This window comes from Bufo gargarizans, chromosome 6 (assembly GCF_014858855.1).
Source record: "Bufo gargarizans isolate SCDJY-AF-19 chromosome 6, ASM1485885v1, whole genome shotgun sequence".
NCBI lineage: Eukaryota > Metazoa > Chordata > Amphibia > Anura > Bufonidae > Bufo > Bufo gargarizans.
In genome coordinates this window covers 19,167,761-19,189,896 of record NC_058085.1, presented here as the reverse complement: position 1 = coordinate 19,189,896, position 22,136 = coordinate 19,167,761, and the positions used below count along the sequence as shown (strand labels likewise).

At 45.9% G+C, this 22,136-nt stretch overlaps 1 protein-coding gene and 1 long non-coding RNA gene across 2 annotated transcripts in view; both read right to left on the bottom strand.

The window, feature by feature from the left end:
• LOC122940407 (zinc finger protein 850-like) overlaps positions 1 to 22,136 on the bottom strand; it is a 335,684-nt gene that overhangs the window by 25,365 nt on the left and 288,183 nt on the right. The window lies entirely within an intron of this gene.
• Positions 873 to 20,198, bottom strand: LOC122940469. Its single transcript, XR_006390290.1, has 3 exons — positions 20,098 to 20,198; positions 1,170 to 1,313; positions 873 to 1,040 (listed from the first exon to the last, which is right to left on the bottom strand). It is a non-coding gene; the product is annotated as an uncharacterized LOC122940469 (long non-coding RNA).

The following is a 22,136-nucleotide window of genomic DNA, read 5'->3' as shown; positions in this document are numbered from 1 at the left end:
TAAGTGACAGGAAAGAAAACAGGAGAGGTGAGGACTGATTATGAATCATTACTAGAACAGTCTGCTATCACTGCTTATAGTATAAGGACAGGAGAGAACACAGGAGAGGTAAGAACTGATTATCTATCATCACTAGAACACTCTGCTTATAACTGATTATAGTGTAAGGACAAAGTGGATTAACTAGAGCTCTATGGGTCCCAGGGCAAATTGTTGTGCCACTCTTGTGCAACCACAAAAAATCTGCAGCAGTTCACAGAGGACGCCATCTTAAAAGTCTGTACAGGCAGAAAATTGTGAGAAGCTACAGACAACATGTAACGTCTATGGTCAGCTGTAATCCTGCCATCTCCACCTTTCTCATTATACAAGGATAAAACATATAATACTGGTGGATAAAACAAGACTGAACACAAGATCTTCACAGTCTTCTACGGATCATAGGGAACATTTCATGAGACCTTATCTCCATCTACCTGAACATCCTGTGGGACATTGTGATGTTCTTCTGAACCATCCTGTGGAAGAAGAGGACTGGGACATCTCTCCGGTGTTATTATCTCTTCCTTAGCTGTAGGAAACACATCCAGTGACTGAATTCATCCCTGACATACAGCTAATGAGAGGACGTGTGTATTTAGTCATGTCTATTACCTGGTGATGTGAGGGGTCGGTGATCCTCCATCATGACGTCCTTGTACAGATCTTTGTGTCCTTCTAAATACTCCCACTCCTCCATGGAAAAATAGACGGTGACATCCTGACACCTTATAGGAACCTGACAACACAATGATACAGTCATCACCCAGATCCCTTCATAGTGTTCCTGTATAATGTCCCAGCATTCCCAGCAGTGTCACCTCTCCAGTCAGCAGCTCAATCATCTTGTTGGTGAGTTCTAGGATCTTCTCTCTATTGATTTCCTCATGTATCAGGGGGTGAGGTGGAGGCCCCATGATTGGGCTCAGGGTTCTTCCCCATCCTTCAGACACAGGGTTCTGACAGCACTCACTAGAGCTCTTCTTCACTACTATGTAGTCCTGGTTATGGAGAGACACAGTAATAACTATCACTCCATACATCTCCAGAGTCCCTCACCTCTCCAGTCATGTCTATCTGTTAGTAACATAGATAAGAGGATGTAATGTGACATCATCAGAACCTCTCACCTCTCCAGTAAGCTGGAAGAGGATCTCTAGGGTGAGATTTATTATCCTCTCCGTTATCTTGTTCCTGTCCATCCTTAATGGGTCAATCAGGAGAGGGGTCTTATATAGAAGATATCCACTGAGCGGATCCTATATTGTAGGAACCTGAATGGAGAGAAGATGAGAAGATGTAAACTGAAAATACAATTTACAATACCATTACTGGAGATAACAAGAGGAGACAATAATGCGTAGATGTTGTGTTCTCTCTTTTTATAGTGATCAAAACATGTGTGAGGTCAAGGCAGTTTTATGGTATGTCACACCTTCACATGACCCTTACAGCCAATAGAAGACGTCATTAGTGATGCCAGTATGAACAGCACGTGACTGCTATTGACCATCTTAGGCCTTAATGGTCTGGTGATATACATGCCGCCATCAGAGCTCCGACCAATACTGTCGTTGCAGTGATGTAAACAGACTGAAGGAGACCACAGGAGCCTCAGTGCTGGAGCAGTGGAGGATTCTACAGGTCCCGTGTTATCCGGGTAATTGTAAAATGCTGCGAAATATGTTGGCGATACATACAGTAGAATTTAGACTTACCGGTAAATAGTAAAGAGTCTGAGATAACAGCACACATGGAGGATGTCCATATATACCTCTTAAGGGCCAGGAAGAACAGAGAGGTAAAAAGCCCCTCCCTCCCCTCCAACACCAGTGTTTTTAAATCATCACACTGGTCAAGCCACATATATACATATATCTACACAAAGTAATAAACCATATATATTTAGGGAAGGATAAGTAGGGTGCTGTCATGTTGGACTCTAGAAAACTATTTACTGGTAAGTCTAAATTCTACTTTCCAGAACGTCCTCCATGACAGCACATATGGAGCAATACCAGATAAACTAGGGAGGGACTACATCCTGTAGGACTTTACGTCCAAAGGCTAGGTCTCTATTAGCAGATGGTCTAGTCTGTAGAAGGTTTGAAAACTAGACCAGGTAGCTGCCCTGCAGATTTGTTCCAGTGAGGCATTAGCTCTTTCCGCCCAACAAGCAGCCACTGATTGAGTAGAATGGGCTGTGACTTTGAATAGACGGTCTTTATTCTGGGAAGTATAAGCTTGCTGGATTGTTGATTTAATCCATCTTGCAACAGTGGATTTTTAAGCTTGTTTTCCCTTATTCTTCCCTGCGAATTGTACAAATAAAGCGGAATCTTTCCTGAAGGGGCGAGTGACTTCTAAATATTGTATTACTTTAACGACGAACACCTAGAGTATGAAAACATTATTTTGCATTCTTTGGATCTGTACAAAAACGACTTTTGGCATAAAGGCTGGGTCTAATTTTAAGATTACTCTATCACCCAGAATCCTCATATATGGTTCTCCTGAAGAAAAAGCCTGTATCTTTCCTACGCTCCTTGCCGATGTTATCGCCACTAGAAATACTATTTTGAAAGAGAGCATTTTTATTTCACAGTTTTCTAAAGGTTCTAAAAGGAGGATTACATAGGTGCTCCAATACTAGTGACAAGTCCCAAGGAGGGACTGACTTTCTTACCAGAGGCCGGATTCTGGAGATGGCACGAGAAAAAGTTTTTATCCAATTGTGCTCTGCTAGAGGGAAGTCAAGAAACCAACTCAAAGCCGAAATCTGAACTTTTATAGTACTGGGCCTGAGACCCATGTCAGAACCTTCCTGCAGAAATTCTAGAATGTCCTGAATAGAAGGGGAAACTGACTCTTTGTGAAGAGAAACAAACCAGGAACGGAATTTTTTTCAAATCTTACCGTAGATGGCAGAAGTAACCATCTTGTCACTTTGTTACATGGTTGTTATAACTCTTTCTGACAGGCCCCTGGCTCTTATAACCATGTTATAAGGGAAAATAATACAGTGAATAGACTGTCATCTCCTAGCAACCATGCGTGAAAATCGCACCGCATCCGCACTTGCTTGCGATTTTCACGCAGCCCCATTCACTTCTATGGGGCCTGCGTTGCGTGAAAAACGCACAATATAGAGCATGCTGCGATTTTCACGCAACGCACAAGTGATGCGTGAAAATCACCGCTCATGTGCACAGCCCATAGAAATGAATGGGTCCGGATGCAATGCGTTCACCTCACGCATTGCACTTGCGTGGAAATCTCGCCCGTGTGAACTCAGCCTAAGGGGGGGGGGGAAGAGAGAAGGAAAAAGACAAAGAAAGAGAAGAACGGAAGTAAGGAGACACACCCCAGGAGAAAAATCTCAATGGCCAAAACAGACTTTTGAGCTGACTTCCCTTAGACTCTGCACATCATCTGCATTCTCGGTAACGTATAACTTTATTCTGTATAGTATTGATATAAATCAATTAGCCTGATATTTAGTAAACTCCCCGCTTAGTGGGGATGCTTAGTATTAAAAGGTGCTACATCAATATTATCACTATTGACTAAAGATGCATATTTCGGAATAAAAGATCTAATATTGATTCTCAGAGGAAACTCTCTAGACCAGCGGTTCCCAACCACCGGGCTGCGGTCCAGGACCGGGCCCTGGAAGATTGTTTGCTTGACCGCTGCAATCAGGGCCGTCTTTAACATGGTATTAATGAAGAGCTTCCATTATGGAAGCGCTTCATTAGTACCGGAGGACCAGGAAGCGGGGAAGGATCTGTACCCACCTCTTCCTGGTCTTCGGCTTGGCTGTCGGCTGTACAGGGCTGCGCACAGCGCGAGGGCGCACTGTGACCTCACACTGTGCGCTGTGGCCGCGATACACAGCCAACAGCAGGATGAAGAGGATCGTGATGGTGAGAAGCAGTGGCGTCCAGGATCAGGAGAGCTAAGTGTTGTTGTTTTTTGCGCTGATGGCTGGGGTCTTACATATGGCTGATGGCTGGCTGACATGGGGGGGGATGATGGCTGGCTGACATGGGGGGGGATGATGGCTGGCTGACATGGGGGGGGGGGATGATGGCTGGCTGACATGGGGGGGGATGATGGCTGGCTGACATGGGGGGGGGATGATGGCTGGCTGACATGGGGGGGGATGATGGCTGGCTGACATGGGGGGGGATGATGGCTGGCTGACATGGGGGGGGATGATGGCTGGCTGACATGGGGGGGGATGATGGCTGGCTGACATGGGGGGGGGTGATGGCTGGCTGACATGGGGGGTGGATGATGGCTGGCTGACATGGGGGGTGGATGATGGCTGGCTGACATGGGGGGTGGATGATGGCTGGCTGACATGGGGGGGGATGATGGCTGGCTGACATGGGGGGATGATGGCTGGCTGACATGGGTGTATGATCTGAGGCATTGGGGGTCTGATCTGAAGTCCGATTGCTGGTCTGACCTGAGGTGTAATGGAAACATTTTTTTTCTTATTGTTCTCCTCTAAAATCTAAGAGTCTTATAGGGTGACCAGTGCAGCAGAGACCCTAGTCAGTTTATATAGTCGTTATTTAGGGTTATATATTTTAATATGCACCTTGTGTTTTGTTATACGCGTCAATCAGTCAGCGCCGACCAGCACCCCCCTAAGCCCCACCCCAGGACCCCCCACCCCACTCGATCCCTGAGAAAATCGTCTTGCATGAAACTGGTCCTTGGTGCAAAAAAGGTTGGGGACCACTGCACTAGACAATACCAGGCTTGATAATTTTTAAGTTGTGTGTCAATACTACCGACATCCAAGATTTGTCATATTTTTAGCAGAGCAAGGGTTCGCTTCTATACTTATTATTATTGAGTTTTTGTGTCTCAAAAGTGTGGTCGGGACATTGTATTACATCTGATGTCTGAGAGGTACTGTGAATACGCTGGTATTTGTGTTGGTGCAACCTAGTGGAGAATTTTGGGTACTGCATATCACTGTGTATCATTGCATATTATTGATTTCACATTGATTATTCTTTGATTGTATTTAAAATTATTGTATAATAAATCATTAATATTTTTGCATAGACGCTTGTACCATGTTTTACTGATTGCACAATATAATTAAATAGGACCTTTCATCTTTTTTGACATAGGCTAATTATGGTATTACCTTGTAGGGGGGCCCCCACTGATTCCATGGGTGTTATATGTTTGTTTTTTTAACCCCCCCCTCGTTCGTCCGCTGTGGTTCCCAGATATTTTAGCGTGCTGTATTGTAATGAGCTGTAACTTCGTAACGGGGCGGAGGCGCAGTCTTTTGCTGTGGGCGTCTCCTTCTCCCTGGCTGTTATCGGTCCGCTCTGATTGGATCGCGCTCACAGCCAGGGAGAAGGGAGGGAGGTTTGAAAAAAACAAACATATAACACCCATGGAATCAGTGGGGGCCGCCCTACAAGGTAATACCATAATTAGCCTATGTCAAAACGGAGGAAAGGTCCTCTTTAACCCCTTAAGGACCAGGCAATTTTTTGCAAATCTGACCAGTGTCATTTTATGTGTGAACAACTTTAAAACGCTTTTACTTATCCAGGCCATTCTTATACAGTTTTTTCATCACATATTGTACTTCATGACACTGGTAAAATGGAGTAAAAAAAAAAAAAATTTTATTTTATTTTTAAATACCAAATGTACTAAAAATTTCGAAAAATGAGCAAATTTCCAAGTTTCAATTTCTCTACTTCTATAATACATAGTAATACCTCCAAAAATAGTTATTACTTTACTTTCTCCATATGTCTACTTCGTGTTTGGATCATTTTGGTAATTCCATTTTATTTTTTGGGGACGTTACAAGGCTTAGAAGTTTAGAAGCAAATCTTGAAATTTTTCCGAAATTTTCCAAAACCCACTTTTTTAGGACCAGTTCAGGTCTGAAGTCACTTTGTGAGGGTTACAAAATAGAAACCACCCAAAAATGACCCAATTTTAGAAACTACAAGGTATTCAAAACTGATTTAACAAACTTTGTTACGCTTTAGGTGTTCCACAAGAGTTATTGGCCAATGGAGATGAAATTTCTGAATTAATTTTTTGGCAAATTTTCCATTTTTATCCATTTTTTTCAGTAACAAAACAAGGGTTAACAGTCAAACAAAACTCAATATTTATTGCCCTGATTCTGTAGTTTATAGAAACGCACCATATGTGGTCCTAAACTACTGTACAGGCATATGGAAGGGCGCAGAAGGAAAGGAACACCATATGGTTTCTGGAAGGCAGATTTTGCTGGACTGGTTTTTTGACACCATGTCCCATTTGAAGCCCCCCTGATGCACCCCTAGAATAGAAACTCCAAAAAAGTGACCCCATTTTGGAAACTACGGGATAAGGTGGCAGTTTTGTTGGGACTATTTTTGGGTACATAAGATTTTTGGTTGCTCTATATTACATTTTTGTGAGACAAGGTTACAAAAAATTTAAATTCTGAAATTTCATCTCGATTTGCCAATAACTCTTGTGGAACACCTAAAAGGTTACCAAAGTTTGTAAAATCAGTTTTGAATACCTTGAGGGGTGTAGTTTCCAAAATGGGGTCACTTTTTTGGAGTTTCTACCCTAGGGGTGCATCAGGGGGGCTTCAAATGGGACATGGTGTAAAAAAAAAACAAAAAAAAAAAAAAAACAGTCCAGCAAAATCTGCCTTCCAAAAACCATATGGTGCTCCTTTCCTTGTGCACCCTGCCGTTTGGCCATACAGCATTTTACGACCACATATGGGGTGTTTCTGTAAACTACAGAATCAGGGCAATAAAATTATGATTACTTACCGGTAATCGGATTTTCCAGACCCCACAACAGCACCACAGAGAGAGGGGACCCGCCTCTAGGGACAGGAAACCTGCAGAAATAAAAGGGAGGAGCCCCTCTCCCACCTCAGTGGTTTACAGAGTATGAGAGAGACTCCATCCCAAGTTAGTTTATCCAACACGCATAATTTCTACATATATAATACCTTTTTTTTTTCTCTGCTACACACAGTGCACAAGAAATAACCAGGAAAACCCCAAGTGAGGGAATAAGGAAGGGTGTTGTCGTGGGGTCTGGAAAATCAGATTACCGGTAAGTAATCATTTTTCCCTTCCCCCACGACAGCACCACAGAGAGATTACAGAGAACACCCTTCCTTAAGGGTGGGACACCGCTTGAAGAACCCTGGTACCAAACAGGAGATCGGAGGAGGAATTTAGTTGAAGACAATAGTGTCTATAGAAAGTGGAAGGAGAAGACCATGTGGCAGCTTTGCAAATCCTGCTCAATTGAAACATTAGATCTTTCTGCCCAGGAGGTAGAGACAGATCTAGTAGAATGTGCCTTTAGTGTGATAGGAGGAGGATTACCAGATAATGTGTAGGCAAGAGATATAACAGACCTTATCCACCTAGCCAAAGAACTCCTACAGGTTGCCTTCCCTCTGTTCTTTTCTGAAAAGAGGACAAAGAGAGAAGAGGAATTCCTCCACTCCCCTGTTACTTCAAGATACTGTAAAAGGTATCTTTTGACATCCAGGCAGCTCTCCTGAGTCTTAGGGTTAGCAAAAAAGGTAGGCAGCACAATTTCCTGAAGCCCATTAACTCTGGATGGGACTTTTGGCAAAAAGGCCGGATCTAGTCTCAGAACCACTCTATCCTCAGCGATGGACATAAAAGGAGGGTTAATAGACAGGGCCTGTATTTCGCTTACTCTTCTGGCTGAAGTAAGGGCTACTAACAGAATCAGCTTGAACGAGAGGTGTTATTGAACAGGAGGATAATGGCTCAAAAGGTTCACGGGTTAAGGAATTTAATACTAAATTCAGATCTCACGGAGCAAAACTAGGAGATTTTAATGCCAATATTATGTTTATTGCTTTAAAAAAAATCTTATAACCCAACGGTTGGATGCAAAATTCCTATGGAAAAGGGCAGAAAGTGCGGAAACCTGGACCTTTAGAGTACTTATAGGTAACCCCCCAGATAACCCTTTCTGTAGAAACTCCAGAATCTGGAGAATAGATGTTTCTGAAACATAGAAACATAGAATGTGTCGGCAGATAAGAACCATTTGGCCCATCTAGTCTGCCCAATATATCTGAATCCTATGAACAGAGCCTGATTTGATCCCTAGAAATTCAAGGTCTTTCCTCCAGACTCTAGCGTAAATGGATATGGTAAGTTCTTTTTTGCTTTTTAGCAAGGTGGACACTAGCGCCTCGGAAAACCCCTGGTTGATCAATAGCGTCCTTTCAAATTCCAGGCCGTCAGATTTAAACCTCTGAAGTCTGGACGGCAAACAGGACCCTGTCTGAGAAGGTCTGGGATCTCGGGAAGGATCCATGAGTCGGAAATAGACATAGATCTTAGGAGAGAGAACCAAGCTCTCTTTGGCCAGAATCGGGCTATGAGTGATTCTCGCCTGCTCGTTCCTGATCTTCTTTAGCACTGACGGAATTAACTGAAGGGGTGGAAATGCCTAGCACAAAGGGAAGTCCCATTTCAGGAGAAGAGAATCCACTCCAAATGGGGATTCCCTTGGGTTGAGCGAGTAGAAGCATCTCACTTTCCTGTTTGCTCGGGTGGCAAACAGGTCGATGGACGGAAGACCCCATGCACTGACTACTTTCCCAAAGATAACTTGATTCAGAGAACATTCCCCCAGTCTTAGCTGATCGCGACTCAAGAAATCTGCGTGGACATTGTTTTTCCCTGTTATGTGGAGAGCCGAGATCTGTCCATACTTCCCCTCCACAAACTGAAACAGAAGGGAACTTTCCCTCATGAGGGATCTGGATCTCGTACCCCCCTGGTGATTTATATATGCCACCTGTCACAACCAGACAGCTGAGAAGCTCTGACAGAAGCCTTTCAGAACCTCCTCCTTGAGTTTTCTTTGTTGTGGTGTTCAGTTCCTCATCTTGTTAGCCTCTCTCAGCTGTCATGTAGTTGGACTGATTGCATCCCTTTAAATTCCTCCCCATAATGCATTACTGGGCGGCTTATACAACTTCCTGGAGTGTGTGTGCATGCTGATCCTATTTCCCAGTCTGCTACATAGTTAAGTGCTGTACATTTATTTGTTATTTTCTGTTTGCTGGATCCCAGGTGACCCTGACTCCCTCCGTGTCTGGTGTAGAGAGCCGGTGGTCGTGTCGCCTCACTATTGTAGGGTGTTCAGGTGTTAGATAGTCGAGGTACGTGGATATGCAATCAACCACCTTTGGGATTTTTGCATAGGCTGAGCAGCAAGGGAAAGTGCCAGGTCATATGCAGGGGTCTCCCTTTTGTTCCTTAGCTTTGGATCCAGTGAGTCATATATTCATGTTGCATTGTCTTGTTTCCTGTACACCTTCCGTGACACCACCATTGCATGATTTTCTGATAATATTCTTATGTGGTCTGAATAGATTAGTGGGATCGCTTCTTGTAGGGCAAGTCGAACTGCCAACAATTCTTTCCTGTTTGAGGAGAAGGTCTGCTGAACTGTAGACCATGTCCCCTGAAAGACCTAGTCTAGACAATGCGCTCCCCACCCAAGAAGACTGGCATCCGTGGTCAATACCACGGGAGTGGAGATATTCCAAGGAACTCCCTGATCTAGATTTGACTTCTCCTGCCACCATTCCATACTTTTCAGAGTTTTTGATGAGATTTTTATTTTTGTCTCTAATGAATTTCCGCAGACTTTGAAGGCGAACAGGATCTCTGTTTGCAGGGCTCGAGTGTGCAATTGAGCAAATGCTACTGCTGGTATACAAGATTTTATTGACCCTAGCAGCGACATGGACTTCCGAATGCACAGGTGATTTGAAGATCTTAACATCTGAATCTTCCTCCGATTCCTTGAAATTTTATCTTCTGTAAGAAACACCCTCTGGGATCTGGAATCAAGGAGGAAACCTAGGAATAACTGATGCATTCTTGGTTGCAGCCGGGACTTATTTATAATCCAACCTAACTGTTTCAGGAAATCTAGATTTATAATCCAACCTAACTGTTTCAGGAAATCTGCCCAATACCTTCTGAACTGCAATTACACAATTCTGATGAGAGTCTGCAATGATGAGGAAATTGTCCAGGTATGGTAGAAACAGTAGTCTTCTTTCCTTATGAAGGATGCCACTTCTAAGATAATCTTGGTAAAAATTCTGGGTGCCATGGAAAGACCAAATGGAAGCGCCTGATACTGGAAATGATGAATCTGGCCTCTGATCTTTACAGCCACTCTGAGGAACTGCTGGTGAGAATGGTGAATCGGGACATGGTAATACACGTCTTTTCAAATCAAGCACTGCCATGTGACAATCTGGAAGGAGAAGCTGAACAGCGGATTTTATTGTTTCCATCTTGAATTTCCTCTGAACCAGATGTTTGTTTAAATGTTTGAGATTTATAATCGTGCGAAAGGTTCCATCCATTTTTTTTACCAAAAAGAGAAGAGAATAGTATCCTCTTCCCCGTTCTCCCACTGGCACTGGACTCAATACCTCTTTTACCATTGCTGATTGGCTGAGATCTGAGGATCTGAAACTATGAGGAGGAGGGGGTGGAGTAGAATGGAATTCTAGCTTCAGACCTTCCTTTATTAACTTTTGAACCCAAACTCCCCCAACGTCTTCTGAAGCAGAAAGGAAGTATTTTTTTCTTCCTCCCACCCTGCTTCTGGCATCATGGTTGCTGTTGGGATGTTTTTTTAGGTTGGGATGAGTTATTTCCGAAAAGGAAACCCCTGCCTCCAAATCCTCTGGATCTAGTGTTCTGGTTTCTCTCATTACCACAGTTTCTCCTTCTAAATCCAGAGGCTCGAAAGGAATGCCTGGGCCTTGAAAAGGAATTTACAGGGAATCCCGAGGATACATCTGGAAATTTTCTCTTCCGGTCTGCAGCCTTGTCCAGTAAGGAATCCAAATCGGACCCAAATAGGAATTCACCCTGGCAGGGAATGCCACATAAACGCTGTTTTGATGCTAGGTCACCTCCTCTCCAATTCTTTAGCCACAGGGCTCTGCTTGCTGAAAGAAAGGAGGCCTGTGCTGACAGTCTGATAGAATCTACCGAGGCATCAGCCAAAAATTCAGCTGTCTTCTGAAAGGTAGGAATAGAGGACAGAATCTGATCACGGGGGCATTTTTCACGAATCTGTGTCTCTAACCTATCTAGCCAAACCACCATGGATCTAGCTGCCACTGTTGAAGCTATACCAGGTCTAAAGGCGGAGGAGGAGGCTTCCCAGGTACTCTTTAGGCAGGAGTCAATCTTTTTATCTAATGGATCCCTTAAAGACTCCAATTCCTCAAATGGAAGAGAGGATCTTTTAGATATTTTAGAGATGGCCACATCAATCTTAGGCGCCTTACCCCAGAAAGAAGAAAGAAGTAGCATCCTCCTCAAAGGGGTATTTCCTTTAAAAGTTTTTGGGAATAAAGACTTTTTTGTCTGGTTTTTTCCACTCTTTGTTAATGAGGGATATAACACTTTTTATGTAAGGGAAAACATCTTCGTTACTTCTGCTGCAGAGCTTCAAAAACCGTGTCCACTACTGACCTATCTTCCTTAGTATCTTCTAACTCTAAGGTAGAACAGATCGCTTTTAATAACTTATCTGTATCTTCAGCAGGAAATAAGTTACTCTTATCTAGCTCTTCCCTGAGTCAAAATTTTACTGGGTCTTGTCTATGAAAAAACAGATAAACGACCCCATTAATGTCTATTGCATAGATCTGGGTACTTAACCCTATGATTCTAGACTCTGAGATGCACTACCGGCTCAGAGTTTTCTCCTCCCGCCGGGTCGGGCCTCTTTTCTACTTCCATATTACTATGAAAACATACATAGTGAAATGATGCAGAGTACAAGCAGACAAACCAAACAAGGAGGACCCGTCTACTCAGAATCATCCTGCATCAAATACCTGGCAGGATAGCAGACAGTATACAGGGATCAGCCGATAGGAGCACCTAGTGTCCTGCTCCAGCAATTTCTGAACACACAGGCTTCCCCAGATCTACCTCGGCATCTCCGTCCGGAAAACTGGGTAGTGGAACGCACGCCACCGGAAGTGTTTCATATGGAACGCACGCGTCATCAGCAAGCGACTCCGGGAAGTGCCCGCCCCGGAAGTGCGTCATAATCCCTGTAACAGCCTACCCGAAGCTCCTGAAGGCGTCCCTTGCTGTCAACCACTGCACGCCAGGACTGAGGTTGCTCCAGCCACGCACGTGGGAACGCATCACCCCAACCGAGGCTGCTTCCCATACTCCATTCTACGCGGCCTGCCTCCAACCAGAGGGGCACACATACCTGCCGCAAGTGACCGATGGAAGCCGCGGACCTCCACTGGCACCTACAGGGCTCCAGACTAAAAAAGAATATCAAGGAGCCATTGGCTCCTAACCTAAAGAATTTAGTCGCCAAATTTAAAACACATATAATTACAGTATAATAATAAAAAAAAAACAACATGTCTTACCTAGGGTTGTCACGATACAAACATTTTTACTCTATTTCGATACCATAAAAAAGTATTGCGATACTCGATACCACGTGAAAAAAAATAAAAACACCCAAAAAGCCGCATGCATTCCACATTTTATGGAAAGAACAGTACTAACCACATTTAGAACAGTACTAACCACATTTTTTGTCGGGACAAGGTAAAATTGCACGTTTTTTTATCTTTTTTTTCTGTTACTGCGTTCACCGCATAGGAGATATTTGTAAATATTTTGATAGTTCGCACTTTTTTGGGGTGTGGAGATATGTAAAATGTATTTATTGCTTATATATTTTATATGTAAAATTGGGAAAGGGGGTAATTTAAATAATTTACTTAATATTTTGGTGGGGTTTTTTTCACTTTTTTTTATTTTTTACTTTTTATTTAAAAACTATTTACCCCTTTAGGGGCTAGAACCTGGGATCTTTCATCCCTTCTCCTATTCAGCCTGATAGAGCTCTATCAGGGTGAATAGGACTTCACACTCTCCCTGCTGCCCTGTGCTTTGTGCACACAGCAGCAGGGAGCCGACTATGGCAGCCAGGGCTTCAGTAGCGTCCTGGCTGCCATGGTAACCGATAAGAGTCCCAGGATTACACTGCTGGGGCTCTGATCAGAAGCTGGGGGTTGGGGGCGCACTGCACCACCAATGATTCTACTTTATAATACTGGGGTTAGGGGGGGGGGGGGGGTGCGGTGCGGTGCATATCCCATACCTGGCACTCAGCCTCTATACTGCGCGCTGCGATCCACCGCAATTAACCCCTCAGGTGTCGCACGAAGAAGAAGGCTTGAGAAAGGCTCATGTACGAGCTGAAACGTCGTCTTTGCCACCATATGGGTGAATAAACACACACTTTTCTGAAGATTTATCTGGAGTGCAGTCCGATTTTCTTGATATATATATATATAATCCTTTTTTTTTTTCTGCTGCTGCACCCGAGTGAATATAGGAACATCAAAGGGAGGGAATATAAGGGTGCTGTCATGTCATCTGGAAAATCAAATTACCGGTAAGTAATCCCTTTACCCATGAAAGCACCACGAGAGACTTCAAGGGCTTCTGTCACCCCAAAAACACATTTTTCGGCTTGTTAAAATCCTTATTGTACGACTATTCCCTATATAGGGCTCTTACCTTGGTCTGTGGCTTCGTTTCATTAAAAAAAAAAAAAAAAAATCTTTGAAAATATGCAAATGACTTCACTACCAGCAAGTAGGGCGTCTAATTGCTGGTAGCCGCCGCATCCTCCTTTTAAAAAAACGCCCCCTCCTCCTGCTGATTGACAGGGCCATGGAGCGCTCTCCTCCCCCTGGCTGGCCCTGTCAGCATTTCAAATCCCGCGCCTGTCTTCATTTGGCGCAGGCGCTCTGAGAGAAGGACGCTCGCCTCCTCAGCACTCCCTCAGTGCGCCTGCGCCGATGACGTCATCGAAATAGAAGACGTCATCAGCGCAGGCGCACTGAGGGAGTGCGGAGGAGGCGAGCGTCCTTCTCTCAGAGCGCCTGCGTGGAATGAAGACAGGCGCAGGATTTGAAATGCTGACAGGGCCAGCCGGAGGAGGAGAGCGCTCGCTGGCCCTGTCAATCAACAGGAGGAGGTCCTCTTTAATATCTTTTTGGAGCCGTTATATCATATTTATCATCTACGAGCAGAATTACCGGCTTCACACCGCCCCCCATAACAGTGTCACCCACAGCGCACCCCCATAACAGTGTCATCCACAGCGCCCCCCCATAACAGTGCCATCCACAGCGCCCCCCCATAACAGTGTCACCCACAGCGCCCCCCCATAACAGTGTCACCCACAGCGCCCCCCCCATAACAGTGTCACCCGCAGCGCCCCCCCATAACAGTGTCACCCGCAGCGCCCCCCCATAACAGTGCCATCCGCAGCGCCCCCCCATAACCGTGCCATCCGCAGCGCCCCCCCATAACAGTGTCATCCGCAGCGCCCCCCCATAACAGTGTCATCCGCAGCGCCCCCCCATAACAGTGTCATCCGCAGCGCCCCCCCATAACAGTGTCATCCGCAGCGCCCCCCCATAACAGTGCCATCCGCAGCGCCCCCCCATAACAGTGCCATCCGCAGCGCCCCCCCATAACAGTGCCATCCGCAGCGCCCCCCATAACAGTGCCATCCGCAGCGCCCCCCCATAACAGTGCCATCCGCAGCGCCCCCCCATAACAGTGCCATCCGCAGCGCCCCTCCATAACAGTGTCATCCGCAGCGCCCCCCCATAACAGTGTCATCCGCAGCGCCCCCCCATAACAGTGTCATCCGCAGCGCCCCCCCATAACAGTGTCATCCGCAGCGCCCCCCCATAACAGTGTCATCCGCAGAGCCCCCCCATAACAGTGTCATCCGCAGCGCCCCCCCATAACAGTGTCATCCGCAGCGCCCCCCCATAACAGTGTCATCCGCAGCGCCCCCCATAACAGTGTCATCCGCAGCGCCCCCCCATAACAGTGTCATCCGCAGCGCCCCCCCATAACAGTGTCATCCGCAGCGCCCCCCCATAACAGTGACATCCACAGCGCCCCCCCCATAACAGTGACAGCCACAGCTCCCCTATAACAGTGAAATCTGTGGCGCCCCCATAACAGTGACATCCACAGCCCCCCCATAACAGTGACATCCACAGCCCCCCCCCCATAACAGTGACATCCACAGCCCTCCCCCATAACAGTGACATCCACAGCCCCCCATAACAGTGACATCCACAGCCCCCCCCCCCCCCATAACAGTGACATCCAAAGCGCCCCCCCCCCCAACAGTGACATCCACGGTGTTAAATGAATCCGGCCACTGATCTCACACTGCCAACACACAGAGGATGATGCCCCACATCATATACATTTCAGTTCAGCCCGGCCCAAATTCATTTAACCCTTTAAAAACACCAGTTACAGTGACAGTGTCCGTCTGTCCACTTTGTTTTCAGTTCTTGTGCCCAGAACTTGTTTGGGCTGAACTCCCCTGTATATGGTGCGGGCACCACCCTCTGTATGTCACCAGTGTGAGATCAGTGCCCGAATCCATTTCAGTCTTTAAATCACACTTTTCTGCCTATTTTGTGCCCGTCTTTTGTATTTTAATGCCGCTTTCACCTGATTTCCCCTCGGGACGCTCACTGCAACTTCTGAATAAGAAACCAACTTCAGCCTCGTGTCCTGTATTTATATATCCTTGGGGGTGTGTGATCCTCTTCTTGTAGGGCCACTCATTTTATCCAGTCATGTTTTTAGTGATTGTTAGAAAAGTATGAATTTTTATGTTTTGGGCGTTCCAGTCCCCTCCTCCAGTCCACGTCTCAGATCTCCTGGACATGTCTTCTATATAACGCCCCCTCCTCCAGTCCACGTCTCTGAGATCTCCTGGATATGTCTTCTATATAACTCCCCCTGCTCCAGTCCACGTCTCTGAGATCTCCTGGATATGTCTTCTAGATAACCCCCCTGCTCCAGTCCGCGTCTCTGAGATCTCCTGGATATGTCTTCTATATAATGCCCCCTCCTCCTCCAGTCCACGTCTCTGAGATCTCCTGGATATGTCTTCTATATAACGCCCCCTCCTCCAGTCCATATCTCTGAGATCTCCTGGATAAGTCTTCTATATAACGCCCCCTCCTCCAGTCCATATCTCTGAGATCTCCTGGATATGTCTTCTATATAACGCCTCCTCCTCCAGTCCACGTCTCTGAGATCTCCTGGATATGTCCTCTATATAACGCCCTCTGCTCCAGTCCACATCTCTGATATCTCCGGGATATGTCTTCTATATAACGCCCCCTCCTCCAGTCCATATCTCTGAGATCTCCTGGATATGTCTTCTATATAACACGCTCTGCTCCAGTCCACATCTCTGAGATCTCCTGGATATGTCTTCTATATAACGCCCCCTGCTCCAGTCCACGTCTCTGAGATCTCCTGGATATGTCTTCTATATAACGTCCCCTGTTCCAGTCCACGTCTCTGAGATCTCCTGGATATGTCTTCTATATAATGCCCCCTGCTCCAGTCCACGTCTCTGAGATCTCCTGGATATGTCTTCTATATAACATCCCCTCCTCCAGTCCACGTCTCTGATATCTCCTGGATATGTCTTCTATATAACGCCCCTTGCTCCAATCCATGTCTCTGAGATTTCCTGGATATGTCTTCTATATAACGCCCCTTGCTCCAATCCATGTCTCTGAGATCTCCTGGATATGTCTTCTATATAACGCCCCCTGCTCCAGTCCACGTCTCTGAGATCTCCTGGATATGTCTTCTATATAACGCCCCCTGCTCCAGTCCACGTCTCTGAGATCTCCTGGATATGTCTTCTATATAACGCCCCCTGCTCCAGTCCACGTCTCTGAGATCTCCTGGATATGTCGTCTATATAACGCCCCCTGCTCCAGTCCACGTCTCTGAGATCTCCTGGATATGTCTTCTATATAACGTCCCCTGTTCCAGTCCACGTCTCTGAGATCTCCTGGATATGTCTTCTATATAACGTCCCCTGTTCCAGTCCACGTCTCTAAGATCTCCTGGATATGTCTTCTATATAACGTCCCCTGTTCCAGTCCACGTCTCTGAGAACTCCTGGATATGTCTTCTATATAACGCCCCCTGCTCCAGTCCACGTCTCTGAGATCTCCTGGATATGTCTTCAATATAACGCCCCCTGCTTCAGTCCACGTCTCTTAGATCTCCTGGATATGTCTTCTATATAACGCCCCCTGCTCCAGTCCATGTCTCTAATATCTCCTGGATATGTCTTCTATATAACACCCCCTGCTCCAGTCCACGTCTCTGAGATCTCCTGGATATGTCTTCTATATAACGTCCCCTGCTCCAGTCCACGTCTCTGAGATCTCCTGGATATGTCTTCTATATAACACCCTCTGCTCCAGTCCACATCTCTGAGATCTCCTGGATATGTCTTCTATATAACGCCCCCTGCTCCAGTCCACGTCTCTGAGATCTCCTGGATATGTCTTCTATATAACGTCCCCTGTTCCAGTCCACGTCTGAGATCTCCTGGATATGTCTTCTATATAATGCCCCCTGCTCCAGTCCACGTCTCTGAGATCTCCTGGATATGTCTTCTATATAACATCCCCTCCTCCAGTCCACGTCTCTGATATCTCCTGGATATGTCTTCTATATAACGCCCCTTGCTCCAATCCATGTCTCTGAGATTTCCTGGATATGTCTTCTATATAACGCCCCTTGCTCCAATCCATGTCTCTGAGATCTCCTGGATATGTCTTCTATATAACGCCCCCTGCTCCAGTCCACGTCTCTGAGATCTCCTGGATATGTCTTCTATATAACGCCCCCTGCTCCAGTCCACGTCTCTGAGATCTCCTGGATATGTCTTCTATATAACGCCCCCTGCTCCAGTCCACGTCTCTGAGATCTCCTGGATATGTCTTCTATATAACGCCCCCTGCTCCAGTCCACGTCTCTGAGATCTCCTGGATATGTCGTCTATATAACGCCCCCTGCTCCAGTCCACGTCTCTGAGATCTCCTGGATATGTCTTCTATATAACGCCCCCTGTTCCAGTCCACGTCTCTAAGATCTCCTGGATATGTCGTCTATATAACGCCCCCTGCTCCAGTCCACGTCTCTGAGATCTCCTGGATATGTCTTCTATATAACGCCCCCTCCTCCAGTCCACGTCTCTGAGATCTCCTGGATATGTCTTCTATATAACGCCTCCTGCTCCAGTCCACGTCTCTGAGATCTCCTGGATATGTCTTCTATATAACGCCCCCTGCTCCAGTCCACATCTCTGAGATCTCCTGGATATGTCTTCTATATAACGCCCCCTCCTCCAGTCCACATCACTGAGATCTCCTGGATATGTCTTCTATATAATGCCCCCTGTTCCAGTCCACGTCTCTAAGATCTCCTGGATATGTCTTCTATATAACGTCCCCTGTTCCAGTCCACGTCTCTGAGAACTCCTGGATATGTCTTCTATATAACGCCCCCTGCTCCAGTCCACGTCTCTGAGATCTCCTGGATATGTCTTCAATATAACGCCCCCTGCTTCAGTCCACGTCTCTTAGATCTCCTGGATATGTCTTCTATATAACGCCCCCTGCTCCAGTCCATGTCTCTAATATCTCCTGGATATGTCTTCTATATAACACCCCCTGCTCCAGTCCACGTCTCTGAGATCTCCTGGATATGTCTTCTATATAACGTCCCCTGCTCCAGTCCACGTCTCTGAGATCTCCTGGATATGTCTTCTATATAACGCCCCTGCTCCAGTCCACATCTCTGAGATCTCCTGGATATGTCTTCTATATAACGCCCCCTGCTCCCGGCTTTTGTTGCACCTGAGGAAGGCCGCCCTTGAAATGCATTGTATACGAGAACCAACCTCTTGTGATTTGTATGTTATGTTATTATCTTTAGGCTGGTGTCCTGCCCCAGAAGCTGCGTCTTTACCTCCTGCTTCATGTTCTCTGGAATTTGTTGATAAGGGTCTTCACATGTCCGCAATTCTGTTCCGCATTTTGTGGAACGGAATTGCGGACCCATTCATTTCTATGGGGCCGCACTATGTGCTGCCCGGATATGGAAATGCAGACTCGTTTCGTTCCCGAAAAAAATAGAACATGTCCAGTTCTTGTCCACAACTGCGGACAAGATTAGGCATATTCTATTATAGTGCCGGCGATGTGCGGTCCGCAAAATGCGGAATGCACATTGCCGGTGTCCATGTTTTGCAGATCCTTAGGCTGAGTTCACACCAGTTATTTGATCAGTTATTGTGAGCCAAAACCTGGTGCGGGAGAAAAACACAGAACAAGTGCAGATCTTCCCATTACACCTGATCTCTGAGTCGCTTCACTGCTGGTCTGGGCTCAATAACTGAAGGAAATAACTGCAGTGTGAACTGGGCCTTAAGGGGGGATGGAGCTGTGTATCTCTGTGGCTGTGGAGCCTTATATGTGTGGCTGTGATGAGTGTTCCACTTACAGACATCCCAACCTGCAAAAACTCATTTCAGGGAGGTTTTTTTGGGGGTTTTTTCACAAACTTTTTATTACATTTTCCAAACATATGAAGTATCTGCACACTTTGCTCTATGGTGTGGAGGACCGGGCTCATTACCCTGCCCCAAATTATCATATTTATATATATATATATGATTAAAGCATCCAGGGGGTGTGAATTTAACACTGGGGTAAATAATATAATTAAAATGGAGGGTTAAATGTGTAAATGTATTTAAAAAAAAAAAAAAGCATCTCTCTCAATAGTTATATAGCTACTGAATGAGACAGAAGGGATGCCTTTAACATATATATCTCCTTGAGAAGCCAATTTGACCCTAAAGGGTTAATTCAACCTGTAATCTAGACTGTCCTGTCACTTCTCTTATCTCTCTGCTCTGCTATCTGACTGAGATAAACCTTTCCGGGAGATATTGTTTCACATGCGGGTGTCAGGGAGCCGCTATCTAATAGCGGGAGACTCCCTGAACCTCCGGGAGAGTTGAGATCCCTGCACTTACCTGGGGGCAGGTGTGTCCTCCTCTGACAACCCTTCACTATGGAGCCTCCTGGGCTGTAATCTCTACCACCATGCAGGAGTCGGGCTCCAGGCTGTGCTGCAGGACCTGTGATGATGTCACGACCATGTGACCAGGTGTGAGAGGAGTCAGGCTGTGCTGCAGGAAAAGGTACAGGACCTGTGATGATGTCATGACCATGTGATCAGATGTGGGAGGAGTCAGGCTGTGCTGCAGGAGAAGGTACAGGCCCTGTGATGATGTCATGACCATGTGATCAGATGTGGGAGGAGTCAGGCTGTGCTGCAGGAGAAGGTACAGGACCTGTGATGATGTCATAACCATGTGATCAGGTGTGGGAGGAGTCAGGTTATGCTGCAGGAGAAGGTACAGGACCTGTGATGTTGTCATGACCATGTGATCAGATGTGGGAGGAGTCAGGTTATGCTGCAGGAGAAGGTACAGGACCTGTGATGATGTCATAACCATGTGATCAGGTGTGGGAGGAGTCAGGCTGTGCTGCAGGAGAAGGTACAGGACCTGTGACGATGTCATGTCCATGTGGTCAGGTGTGGGCGGAGTCAGGCTGTGCTGCAGAAGGTACAGGACCTGTGATGATGTCATGACCATGTGATCAGGTGTGGGAGGAGTCATGCAGATCATATGACCAGGGTTATCCGCTCTATGTGCATACAACCAAGCTGTTTATGTGTAATATGCCTCTAAAGAGTTGTATCAGTGTGTGCAGCAGAGCTGTGTATGTGTAATGTTCAGTTACTACAGCTGAGTCTCTGTCATGTCCATGTAGCAGGGCTGTGTATGTGTAATGTTCAGTTACTACAGCGGAGTCTCTGTCATGTCCATGTAGCAGAGCTGTGTATGTGTAATGTTCAGTTACTACAGCGGAGTCTCTGTCATGTCCATGTAGCAGAGCTGTGTATGTGTAATGTTCAGTTACTACAGCGGAGTCTTTGTCATGTCCATGTAGCAGAGCTGTGTATGTGTAATGTTCAGTTACTACAGCAGAGTCTTTGTCATGTCCATGTAGCAGAGCTGTGTATGTGTAATGTTCAGTTACTACAGCGGAGTCTTTGTCATGTCCATGTAGTAGAGCTGTGTATGTGTAATGTTCAGTTACTACAGCTGAGTCTTTGTCATGTCCATGTAGCAGAGCTGTGTATGTGTGATGTTCAGTTACTACAGCAGAATCTTTGTCATATCCATGCAGCAGAGCTGTGTATGTGTAATGTTCAGTTACTACAGCGGAGTCTCTGTCATGTCCATGTAGCAGAGCTGTGTATGTATAATGTTCAGTGACTACAGCTGAGTCTTTGTAATGTCCATGTAGCAGCGCTGTGTATGTGTAATGTTCAGTTACTACAGCTGAGTCTTTGTCATGTCCATGTAGCAGAGCTGTGTATGTGTGATGTTCAGTTACTACAGCAGAATCTTTGTCATATCCATGCAGCAGAGCTGTGTATGTGTAATGTTCAGTTACTACAGCGGAGTCTCTGTCATGTCCATGTAGCAGAGCTGTGTATGTATAATGTTCAGTGACTACAGCTGAGTCTTTGTAATGTCCATGTAGCAGCGCTGTGTATGTGTAATGTTCAGTTACTACAGCTGAGTCTTTGTCATGTCCATGTAGCAGAGCTGTGTATGTGTAATGTTCAGTTACTACAGCTGAGTCTCTGTCATGTCCATGCAGCAGAGCTGTGTATGTGTAATGTTCAGTTACTACAGCTGAGTCTTTGTCCTGTCCATGTAGCAGAGCTGTGTATGTGTGATGTTCAGTTACTACAGCTGAGTCTTTGTCATGTCCATGTAGCAGAGCTGTGTATGTGTAATGTTCAGTTACTACAGCTGAGTCTTTGTCATGTCCATGTAGCAGAGCTGTGTATGTGTAATGTTCAGTTACTACAGCTGAGTCTTTGTCATGTCCATGTAGCAGAGCTGTGTATGTGTAATGTTCAGTTACTACAGCGGAGTCTCTGTCATGTCCATGTAGCAGAGCTGTGTATGTGTAATGTTCAGTTACTACA